At 36.2% G+C, this 12232-nt stretch overlaps 1 protein-coding gene across 1 annotated transcript in view; it reads right to left on the bottom strand.

Annotated features, from left to right (window-relative positions):
• Positions 1-12232, bottom strand: part of LOC144973854 (uncharacterized) — a 29834-nt gene that overhangs the window by 9180 nt on the left and 8422 nt on the right. The gene's annotated exons all lie outside the window — the stretch shown is intronic.

The raw sequence follows: 12232 nt of genomic DNA on the forward strand, positions 1-12232 counted from the left end.
TTTGTGAGTTCGTACGTTATATCCAGCAGGCGGATGTTGTGAGTATTTTAGATAAACATATGGCATCAATAGCTTATTTGTTTTGCTTGAGTCAAGTCAAATCAACGTCCAAAAACATGTCTGTACCCTTAACTTGAAAAGATCAAGGACAGATACTGACCTTTATACGGGTATAAATATAGGGCAGAAATGATGAGCCCCCCTCTCTCTCTCTCTCTCTCTCTCTCTCTCTCTCTCTCTCTCTCTCTCTCTCTCTCTCTCTCTTCCAGAGTGTTCTGTGTTTTCCTCTAATCTTGTCCAATGCGGGGTAGCTTCCGCCATACCCCCCCCCCCCCCCACACACACCTCTATTCTCATCGTATTTGAGCCACCGCGTCAAACAAGAATCATTTCAGAGTAAATCCGGTGCCAGGGGTCAGTTGGTAGAGTACTCGCTTCACGTGTAAATGGACCGAGATTGATCCCGGGTGAAATCGAGATTTTATTTTCCTGACCCTCCTGTCCTGTGACTGGGTAGCTGGGTCTGTTAGATCTGGCGAAAAGCCAAAAGGTAGCAAACAATTGCTGTTGTCCGCCCCACGCTTCAGAAACCGGCATCAACTCTGGCTCCTCTGAAGGTCTTCAAATCGGGTGATAAATTAGCAAATTTAAAGTTAGAATGAACAGATAATATTATGCAATTTCGGGATTACAGTTTATAAACTTTATGAAACCAGACGTCTTTATTTATTCATCGCAATTATACACATAAGTTATACACAAACCAATTTTCATTTATCTTTTTTAATTTTTTTTTTTTAAAATATCAATTCTGGGGACGAAGTGGCCGAGTGGTTAAGGCACTGCACTGTGACCCAGAAGGTCCCGGGTTCGAGCCCCGCTTGTATACAATAACAATACAGATAAAAACAAACAAACCCAGCAACTTATAGTTCATGTAACGATAAATTAGAATAAACCCCAACTTGTCAAAGTCTTAACCACGAGACTCCCAAAGTCTAACACTCCTCTCATGATGTAAGGTTTCTTTGCGATCTTCTTTAATCTTTAACACTTTTATTGTACAGCAGAGCAGTGGGAGGAGGGAAAGGAGGAGAAGGAGAAGGGGATGGTAGAGGAGGGAGGAAGAAGAATAAACACCAAATTAATGATAGGAAACCCCACTTTTCTGTCGCCTTAAATAATCGATATCATGACGGGAATTAACTCTGTAAAATACACCAGCGCTCTCAATATAATAGGTTATTTCCCCTTACAGCTATTTCGACAGTGTGATCAATTTTTTTTCTTTTCAGTTTAGTTCTATTCGATCAGAGGTGAAAAACACACTCAAAGTTGAACGAGAGCTAAACGAATGATTGAGTGAGCGAGTAAGCGGGTGAATGAATGAGTGCGTAAGTGTATTAATGAATGAATAAAGGAATAAAAAGCAATTGAAGGGAGAATGATTGGACCCTAAATTCATGGAAAAAAATAATGAATGAATAACGAATGAATGAATAAATAAATGAATAAGAGAATGAATGAATGAACGAAAGAACAATTTTATGACAGAATGAAAAATTAATTTATTGACTGATTGAAAGAATGAATGAATGACTGGATGAACGAATGAACGATGGGATGAACGAATGAATGAACAAACGAATCAATTAAAAGAAATAAAATATAAACAGTCACATGATGTAGGGATAAATGAAGGACAGTTTCACAGAAACGATATAAGTCCATGTGACGTTATAACGAGGTTTTGCTCGAGACGACAATATTCAAAAGGAACATAATACAAAAATATAATGTGTCGTTATAGAAGAAATAATGTGAGTCATCTTCTCAAAACTTATTATATTGGGTTGACATCGAAGCTCAAATTGATTCACAACCGGCGTGCTCATATTTGTAGATTTAACAACTGAACGCAATAATGGGCTTGATTTAACATTGTTGTTGCGGACAATGTTTTGCGTTGGTTTGACAGTATTTCCATTACAACAATGAGGCCACAACAATTTGGGTTATCAGACCTGTAAATAAGTGGACGTCGCTAACAACTTGTAATATGACACATGGGTAAAGTTGTTTTGTTCTTTTTTTTTCGTTTGCTATTTTTATTGTTATGTGTGTGTTTGTGTGTGTTTGTGCGTGTGTGTGTGTGTGTTGGGGGGTGTTTTTGGTTTGCTTTTTTTTCAATTGGGGAGATATGTCTTAATTTAAAAAAAGGTTGAGTTTTTAAAAATTGTTTTGTTTTGATTTTTGTTTTGTTTTATTGAGGAGAATTAGAAGGATCATTTATAGTATGTAGTACCCCTCCTGGCAAAAGAGCAAAAGACCTAGACGAACACAAACACAATCTGACCGACACTGACAAACCACGGTTTAAAAAAACAACAACAACACATTTTGTCAAGAAAACGGCAACTTCATAAATCGATTGATCAAAATTACCCCAACTTGTCCAAAATCCTAAGACCCTAGAGTACAATTTTTTTAAATCCCATAAAAATAAACAAAACAATAAAAAAACAGAAAAAAAAAAGAAAAAATAATGAAAACAAAAACAAGACCAAAATAAAAACCAAAAAAAAAAAACAAACAAAAACAAACAACAAAAACAAACAACAAACAAAAAAAAAAAAAGACCAAAACAAAAAGAACAAAAAACAAAAAAAAAAAACAACAATCCAAACAAATAAAAATAAAACAAACAAAAAAAAAACCCCAAAAACCCTAAACAACCCCCTCCCCCCCCCTAAAAAAAAAAAGAAAAAACAAAAACAAACGAAAACCCAACAATACTTCCCAAACTGAATCATAACCATTGGTTAAGGTTGGTTTGGCTTTCCCAAATTACCATTACTGATAACAAGAATATTTGAGGTGTATGACGTATCTCGCAATAATAGGGATGGGATAAAATAAAAAAAAAAAACGTTATCGAAAATGACCAGGCAGTACGCCATATTGTTTGGATAAGAAACTATGGACGCCGAATCGAGTTCTGATGCATGTACCCTGGACACATCTGCGGAAGTCTTATGTACAGCTTTACACCAAAATAATATAATAAAAAAAGAGCTTTTATATCGCGCGCAATCTCTACTAAACGTGCTCAAAGCGCTTTATAGGGGTCGATAGCCAACAGCAACATTTAACACTTAGGATGGGGCATGGCGCCTGTTAGGGATATTACAATTCTTATCGGACAGAGACAACGCTGTTAACGGCCAGGTACTCATTTTACACCTAAATAAGGTGAGAGAATGTGAGTAAAGAGCATTCTCTAAGGACTCAACTATGCGCCGAGCAAGGCTCGAACCCAGGACCTTCCAATCCGAAAGCGAATACCACTAGACCACATAGCCGCACAAGAAGCGACAATGCTAAGGTTACTGTCCGTAACTAATTTATTTATTGATATTTTTCATTCATATATTCGTTTATTATATTTTCTTTTATGATGTTCACGTGTACCTGTCACCGAGTAGATGCAATATTGGGTTTTGGAAGGGGTTGGGTTTCATGAGAGTATAGTAATTTAACCGACGTGTCTTTTGGAAAATTTTAAAAATAAAATTAGCATTGAGATTTGAAACAACTACAATTAAATATTACTGACTAATAAATATCGACTTATACTATAACTTATACCATTTCATCATTATCATCAGCAAGCCTATCACCCTCACCAGTTTCTGATTAAATCATTAAAACAACCATGATTATTTAAGTCTACCTAATATTTGGTTTTCATTTTTTTCTTTTACAATGTCATTTATTTCTTTTTCTTTTTTTTTTCTTTCGTTTATCTGGAAAATTTATGATTTACGTTTTGTGTTCTATATTGGCAAATTGCCAATAAGAATCTTTGAGACTATAATTATTTATAGCGCATAATGACAAAATGCACTGACGTGCAGCGAGTCAGGACTCTTTTCAATGTATTGTTGCTTGAGCTTGTTGAAGTGGTGTGTGTATGAGTGTGTGTGTGTATGTGTGTGCCTGTATGTGTATTTGTATGTGTGTATATGTGTGACTGTGTGTGTGTGTGTGTGTGTCTGTGTGCGTGTCATCTGATGATTATCAACTTAATTACATGTTATGGGCGATTACCTTATCGAGGTGTGATATCATTATACAACACTCAAATTGGTCGTATCGTAAACTGACAAAAACGTATCGTTTCATTTTGGTCAGATAAGTTATAATTCGAATTTCAATCGACAAGCAACTTGTACTGTATGAAATGAAGGTTTGACTGCATAATATGAATTGCAAAATGATATTATATGAAGCGAGTTGAGCATAGTGAATTAGTGGAAATGCTCTATGCAAATATTCATATTTATACTATAATAATATTTAGCAATAACTCTTCTTAGCATTCAAATTCAAAGACGACGTTATCTCATAATGAAGAGTATTATGGTTGATTTCTTTTCCTTTTCTTCGTCTCTCTCTCTCTCTCTCTCTCTCTCTCTCTCTCTCTCTCTCTCTCTCTCTCTCTCTCTCTCGCTATTTTTTTTGTGTTGCAGCGAAATGACATCAGTTAAGGAAACACTCGAGATCATGTGACGGACTTAACTATAGACAAGATATGATATAATATTATTGATAAGAATAAGAACGGTTATGGTGTTGTGCTGTGTATTGTAAGGTTAGATAAGGTAATTGGGAACAGCGACAACACGATAATGGACTATCACCATCTCTCTTTACAAACTGACGCGGCTTGCTATGAGCTGACTTATTTGACTTGCTTTAAGCCTCTTGATTCCTTATGGAACACAGGGCCGCAACAGCACTCTTATATCTGACTACGTTTTTTGGAGGTGTTCTATTTATTCGGATCCAGGTTTGTCCGACTGCCTTTATCTCAGTCTCAATGCTTCGTCGCCGTGTCTGTTTTGGTCGACCAACCCTCCTCTTTTCTTGCGGGTTCCAATTCAAAGCCTGCCTGGTGATATCGCTTGCAGTTTTCCTGAGATTATGGCCAAATCCAGCCCCATTTCCTTTTCTTTATTGGTTGATGGTAATGTTGTTGATGTTGTTGTTGTTGATGATGATGATGATGATGATGATGATGATAATGATGATGATGTTGTTGTTGTTGTTGTTGATGATGATTATGATGATGATGATGATGATAATGAGGATGGCAGTGATTGCAGTGGTGGTAATGATTGTGATGACGATGACCATGATGATGATGGTTGTGGTGATGATAGTGGCGTTTTGGTGAGGGTGGTCTTAGTGTATTGCGATGGTTTACACTTCGATTCCTCCATTGATGATATGCGTTCAGAGAATTCTTATAACATAGATTTAAGTAAAATTACAAACCAACGTAATGATAGAGGAAAAACGGAAGGAGACGTACTGATGCAAGTAGCCTGACTTTACCAGAAGGAAAAGTTGTCAGATTGTTGTATCTTTTTGTATCTTTTTGGCTGTAAAACTTAAAGTGTACCACTTGTAGTGGATACAAGTCTATGATAGAATTTAGGCAGCGAGTTCTTTTTATAAAACATATTGTTGCATATATCTTTTTTAAAAATAACGATACGTATTGAATTGTAAGCTTCAATTGATAAGACGAAGACAGATAATGTGGACATTTCGGGTTTCCCCTTTATCAACAAAACAGGATGAATGAAACACTACAGACGAATGAGATAATGTGCTAGTGGCGTTGTTAATGTGAATATCATTAGTCTGTTTCAAAATACATATTAATATTATGCACACAATACGACCCAATTCTCATACAATACGTTCATTTTATGTATTCCTTTTCTTCAGACTCCTCATCCTCTTCCTCCTTCTTCTTCTTCATCTTCTTCTATACACACGCATGCGTAAACACACACACATACACACATCCACACACACACAGGCACACACACACACACACACACACAAAGACACAAAACGACGTAAGAATAAACTACAAATATTTATTTAAAAGAATGAATAATACTACATACAAGCGATACGCTTTCGGATAAATTATATTAACTTGTGAATTCAGATTTTCATTTCTCAACCCCTTTAAAAAACACCCACGTAATCAGTTATGGTGACACAAAAGCTATAGGTCTATTAACCAGTTAAGTGCAGCACCCTGAAAAAACACGTATTTAAAATTTTGGCGAGAAAACTCGTCCTTCAAATATCGATCGATTTAAATGATATTTATCTTGGCAAAACTCTCAAACCTGGGACCTCCGCGAAATCCCAGGTTCGAGAGTTTTTGCCAAGACGAGGGTCATTTAAATCCATCGATATTTGAAGGACGACTTTTCCGGTCAAATTTTTAAATACAAGTTTTTCAAGAGTACAACAGTTCGTTGATTAAACATTGAATGAATATCATCGGCAATACCTCACGATCCCCAGTTATCGCACAATGGCTTCATAAAACACTCTGCTGTACATGGCCAAAATGCCTTTTCATATTTTGGCCATTAAAATAAAACAAACTTTTTACATCATATATTAAATCGATCCCCTAAAATGAGCAAAAACTGTCAAATTTTCTTAAAGCCGATAGATACTTAAGTCTCGGTGTTAAATTTTTATTTGGAAAGCCGGAAGTCAATAAAATCGATCAACACGATGAAATAAAAGTTTTATGACCGAAATGTGATAGGGCCATTAGTCAGAGTCAGAGGACAGCATCACTGGCAGAGTGCCAGTGATATCTGATGTTTACTCTACCCTCTCTCTTATGGAAATTTTTGAAGTCGGGATCGATTGTAATCTAACTTGACAGCATAGTCATTGTCGTCTTTCACAGTTTTGTATCACCTCAATTCCTCTTTACCCCTAAAATAGAAAACTGTACGGAGAAGGAGAAACTGAGCAATTGAAAAACAGAGATCTGCACACTACCACATGGCTGTGGAAGCAACAGCACAAGTTTAATTAACAACAACAACAACTACTACTACTTCAACTACTACTACTACTACCACTACTACTATCACTACTACTTCTACTACTACTACTACTACTACTACTACTACTACTACTACTACTACTACTACTACTACTACTACTACTACTACTTCAACAACTACACTACTACTACTACTACTACTACTACTACTACTACTATTACTACTACTTCTACTGCTACTACTATTACTACTACTATTACTACTACCAATACTACTACTACAGCATTTTTACGGCCATCATTGCCAGCAAACCTTTGGACAAGACACTGGTCTATCGCCAAGTACTTTCCGCCATATCTAACAGACCCAGCTATCCAATCACTGCTAGCTGGGCAGAGGAAACAAGCGTGCTAAATGTCTTCCCCTTGGACCAAATTTAAGCCGTGTTTTGAGTCCAATACCGTACAACTACAGCATAGCGGCACATTGTGTCTCAAAGTTGTTTACTGAAAAAGCAGTTACTGAGTCTCTATCTCGTCGCTGTTTACGATTCTCCTGATTAAATTGGTTTGATATATAACTTGAGAAATAATTTGGCAGAAATTAAGTCTACCAACGAAAGGGTTGGGGGGGGGGGGGGGGTCACGACAGCTCAGTTGGTAGAGTACTCGCTTCACACACAAAGGAACCGAGGTCGATTCCGGTGAAATCGAATTTTTTTTCTGCCCCCCCCCCCCCCCTCAACCCAGCAGTGATTGGTAGCTAGAGCTGTTAAATCTCCGGAAAGTACTTTGCGATAGCCTGGCGTCCTATCAAAAGGATAGCAAGTAATTGCTATTTTCCGATTCACGCTATAGTAACTGTGATAAACACCAGCTTCTCGAGCCAGCCTACTGGCTCTGAAGGACTACGTGAAAATGACGGAACCCCCCCCCCCCCCAAAAAAAAAAAAAAAAAAAAAACCCAACAAAAAAAAAAAAAAAAAAAAAAAAAAACAACAAAAAACAACAAAAAAACAAAAAAAACAAAAAAAAACAAAACAAAAAAAAAAAAACAAAACAAAACAAACTAGGGCTATTCATGCGATCAACTTTATCAATCTGGTACTATTCTACATTGGACTGGACCACCCCCCCCCTCCCCCCAAAATAATATAATATATAATAATAATAATAATAATAATAATAATAATAATAATAATAATAATAATAATAATAATAATATAATAATAATAATTATTATTATTATTATTATTATTATTATTATTAGTATATTTATAAGCATAAATGGTGTTTTAGCCTGTGATTTTGCTGCCAAAATAAGCCTATCGATAACTTATACTCCAGAGACTCTCCGATCCCTCCAACCCGTGTCACCCCCACCACCCACTATTGACACCTCGTTTATTAAAGTAAGCAAGAGGGGGAGAAAAGGAGGAATAAAAACAAAATTTAACAGACGGCCTTTTCGTCCATTTTTACCCTGTGTAGTGACAGGTAATGTAAGATCACTGAAAAATAAAATTGATGAACTGTTTTCACTGTGTCGTTTTAATAGTGACTATCGTCAAGCCTCCATAATAGCGTTAACAGAGACTTGGCTATCTCCTCACATACCATCATCATGTTTTAATATTGAACAATATTCACTATTTCGAGGAGATCGGACTAATGTAAATAAACGAACTGGGGGTGGGGTGTGCACATATATTAACAACAAATGGTGCCACCCCAATAACTGTCAGATAAAGAAAATGTATTGTGACGATTATATTGAATTTATTACTGTTTCGTCACGACCATATTATCTACCCCGGGAATATACTCATGTCATCATCATCAACGTCTACATTCCACCATCATCAGACAACACCACAGCGAAAAATATTTTGAGGAAAGAAATACAGGACATTCAAATTAAGTCACCCGATGCCGTATTGATGGTCACTGGCGATTTTAACCAATGTAACGATTTTACTCTCCCGGGACTTCATCAATACGTGGACTGCGAGACAAGGGACAAAAAAACATTAGATTTATTCCTGTGTAATATTAAAATAGTTATAAATGTTTACCCCGTGCCCCATTAGGTTTATCTGACCACTGCATGCTCTTGCTACTCCCCACCTACCGCCCTGTTTTTAAACGTGTAAAACCAGTAAAGAAAAGTGTACAGATCTGGAACGGAAGTGTGTGTGAAGATTTGCGTGGTTGTTTTGAATGCACTGACTGGAATGTTTTATAGAATCATGTGATAGTGTGGATGAGCTGAATGACTGTGTGAGTGAGTATTTAAAATTCTGTGAACAGCTAATGTCTTGTAAAAAAGAAATAAAATATTATCCTAACAACAAGCCTTGGATAACAAAAGATCTAAAACTTTTATTGAACCAAAAGAAAACTCTCTATACTAGTGGAAACAAAAAAGATCTGAAAACAAAACAAAAAGAGATAAAGAGGGTAATATCTAGTTGTAGAGACAAGTACAAAAATAAAATTGAAAAATGCTTTTCTTCTGGGGATATACGGGACACGTGGCGGGGGCTTAAAACTACTGTGAACTATAATCCAAAGCCCACGATTATATCAGAAGATATCGAAATTGAAACTTTAAATAAATTTTATTCACGTTTCGACACAGCAAACAAATTTGATATTGAAAATGAAAAACATAAATTAGACAGGGCTTTGGAAGATGAAATGACTATTGAGGTCAGTGAAGAGGAAACGAGATTCGTATTTTCGAAACTAAACGAGAGGAAGGCTGCTGGGCCGGATGGATTGAAAGGAAAACTATTAAAAGAATGTGCCCACCAGCTTTCCCCCATTTATACACATATTTTTAACTGGTCCCTCCCATGCGTTTCGATCCCTGAAATTTGGAAAACTTCAAAATTATTCCTGTTCCAAAAAAAGAAAAACTTGAAACTATGAACGATCTCAGACCTGTTGCACTGACTTCAATAGTCATGAAATCTTTAGAAAAACTTGTTCTTGTTAAAATTAGGAATCAGTTTATGCCATTGAGTGATAGTCATCAATTTGCTTACAAACCAGGACGTGGCGTAGAGGATGCCATTTTGCTGTTTACAAACAACATCTACAGGCATCTAGATCACGCTAGGAGCTATTGCAGATTGCTTTTTGCAGATTTTTCTTCAGCGTTCAATACAATGCAACCTCAGTTGGTTGTTCAAAAATTGACTAGTCTGAATTTAAACAAGTATATAATTGCTTGGGTGCTCGAATTTCTTACGGAGAGAGCACAATATGTTCAATTAGGACGAAACAAATCTTCCTGTATAACTACAAATACTGGTGCTCCTCAAGGTTGTGTATTGTCCCCTGTATTATTCACAATATACACGAATGACTGTAGAAGTCAAAACCTGAGTGTACCTTTAATAAAGTTTGCAGATGACACCGCTCTTCAAGGCCTCATAACAAATGGCAACGAAGTGGCTTATAGGCAAGAAATTGATAGATGTGTGTCTTGGTGTGATGCCCACCACCTAGAGCTTAACATAAGCAAGACAAAGGAGCTAGTGATTGACTTTAGGAGAGTGAAGGAACCGATAGAACCGTTAAAATTAAAGGACTAATTCGTCCAGCGAGTTCCTCACTACAAATACTTTGGTGTAACGATTGATGACAGGCTCAAGTGGGATGAACACTTGAAAATAATTAGGCATAAGATGTGCAGACGTACATATTTTTTATCAAAACTCTCTCAGTTTAGAATAGATAAAACCCTCTGCACATTATTTTATAGAGCAGTAATCGAAAGTGTTTTGTCATTTTGTATAACAGCTTGGGGAGGCAATTGCTTAGCAGTGGAAAGGGACAAAATAAATTCAAATATTTAAAAAATCCATTAAACGCTATATTAATGATGTTGACGATGTAGATCTTTTATACGAGAAATTTTGTATAAATAAAATAACTAAAATATTAAATGACCAGTAACATCCACTAAGACCATCAATTATTATGTCAGAAAGAAGTGGTCGCCCTTTCTCTATTTCAACGAAAACAGAGACACACCGAAAATCTTTTCTGCCGTCCAGTATTAGGCTTTATAACAACAAGCAATAATCATTTTATATAATTATTTCTCATTTTTACTTTTTAAAAATATAAATATTAATTTATTAATTTATTTGTTTTGCAATCTTTTCAATTTTCAATTTATAGTGACAGTTTTAACTATTTTACAGTGTTGAAATTATTCATATTATAAAGCTCAGCTCTGGTTATAGAGCTGCTCCTTTTTATATATATATATACATCCTATTTCCATTGTATTTTTATACTTATGTGTAAATTATAACACGTCTGTACAAAAAATTTCCTTTTTGGGATGCAATAAAGTATTATTATTATTATTATTATTATTATTATTATTATTATTATTATTATTATTATTATTATTATTATTATTAATACAGGCGTCAAAATTATGAAAATGTTGGTGTTTACGCTTTGTGAAATCGTGTTCACTCTCCCTTGTAAAATAAGGTCTATGAAGTTTCATATTACTCCGACATAATACCGTTTTGTGATATTGTGTCACTAGGTGTTTAAATCTGAGCTTTTAAATAGAGCGATATCCAATAAATATGCTCAAAGCGCTTTACAACGGTCCAATGCCAACAATAACGATTAACATGTTGGACGAGCCATGTCGCTTGTAACTAACAATGTAAGGCGTTATCAGAATTTATCATCGTCACAGTCAGGAGCCTGTTTGTGAGACTTAACTTTGCGCCACCCATGTTGGGACTCGAACCCAGGACCTATCGGTCAGAAACCGAGTGTCATAGACAGATCACAAAACCGCCTGCCATACAATCGCAACAATGGATGGCATAATAATACTGTAATATGATAGACAGCGTAGCTCAGCGGTATGGTCTTTGCTTCGTACCCGACAGGCACCGAGTTCGAATGACTTAAGCGCTGCACTGCGGGTTATTCCAGTCTTCCCTTAGAACAGACCCTAGAGACAAATTTTATCTCATCATTTATCGTTAGACATAGAGAAAACGTCTTTAAGCCAGTATCTGACTGCTGGTGGTTGATGTCACGACTTCAGGCGAACGGAGTGAAATCCCAGCGACCATTTAGTGTCTGATGTCCCGAGCAGTAGGTGTGGGAATTGGGAATGGGTTTCTGAATTTCTACTTAGGAGACCAATGTCCATCAGGACGGTAACAAGTTCCCCTGCTACGTGGGGAGAGAGATTCCCGGGCTTCACCTCGGCAATAGATAGAATGAAGTTGACGTCACTCAGGTATTTGTTATTGTTTTTTTTTTTTTTTTTTTTTTGTCATC

The sequence above is a fragment of the Berghia stephanieae genome, chromosome 5 (genome assembly GCF_034508935.2).
Source record: "Berghia stephanieae isolate SIO BIC M18660-M18661 chromosome 5, UCSD_Bste_1.3, whole genome shotgun sequence".
Lineage (NCBI taxonomy): Eukaryota > Metazoa > Mollusca > Gastropoda > Nudibranchia > Aeolidiidae > Berghia > Berghia stephanieae.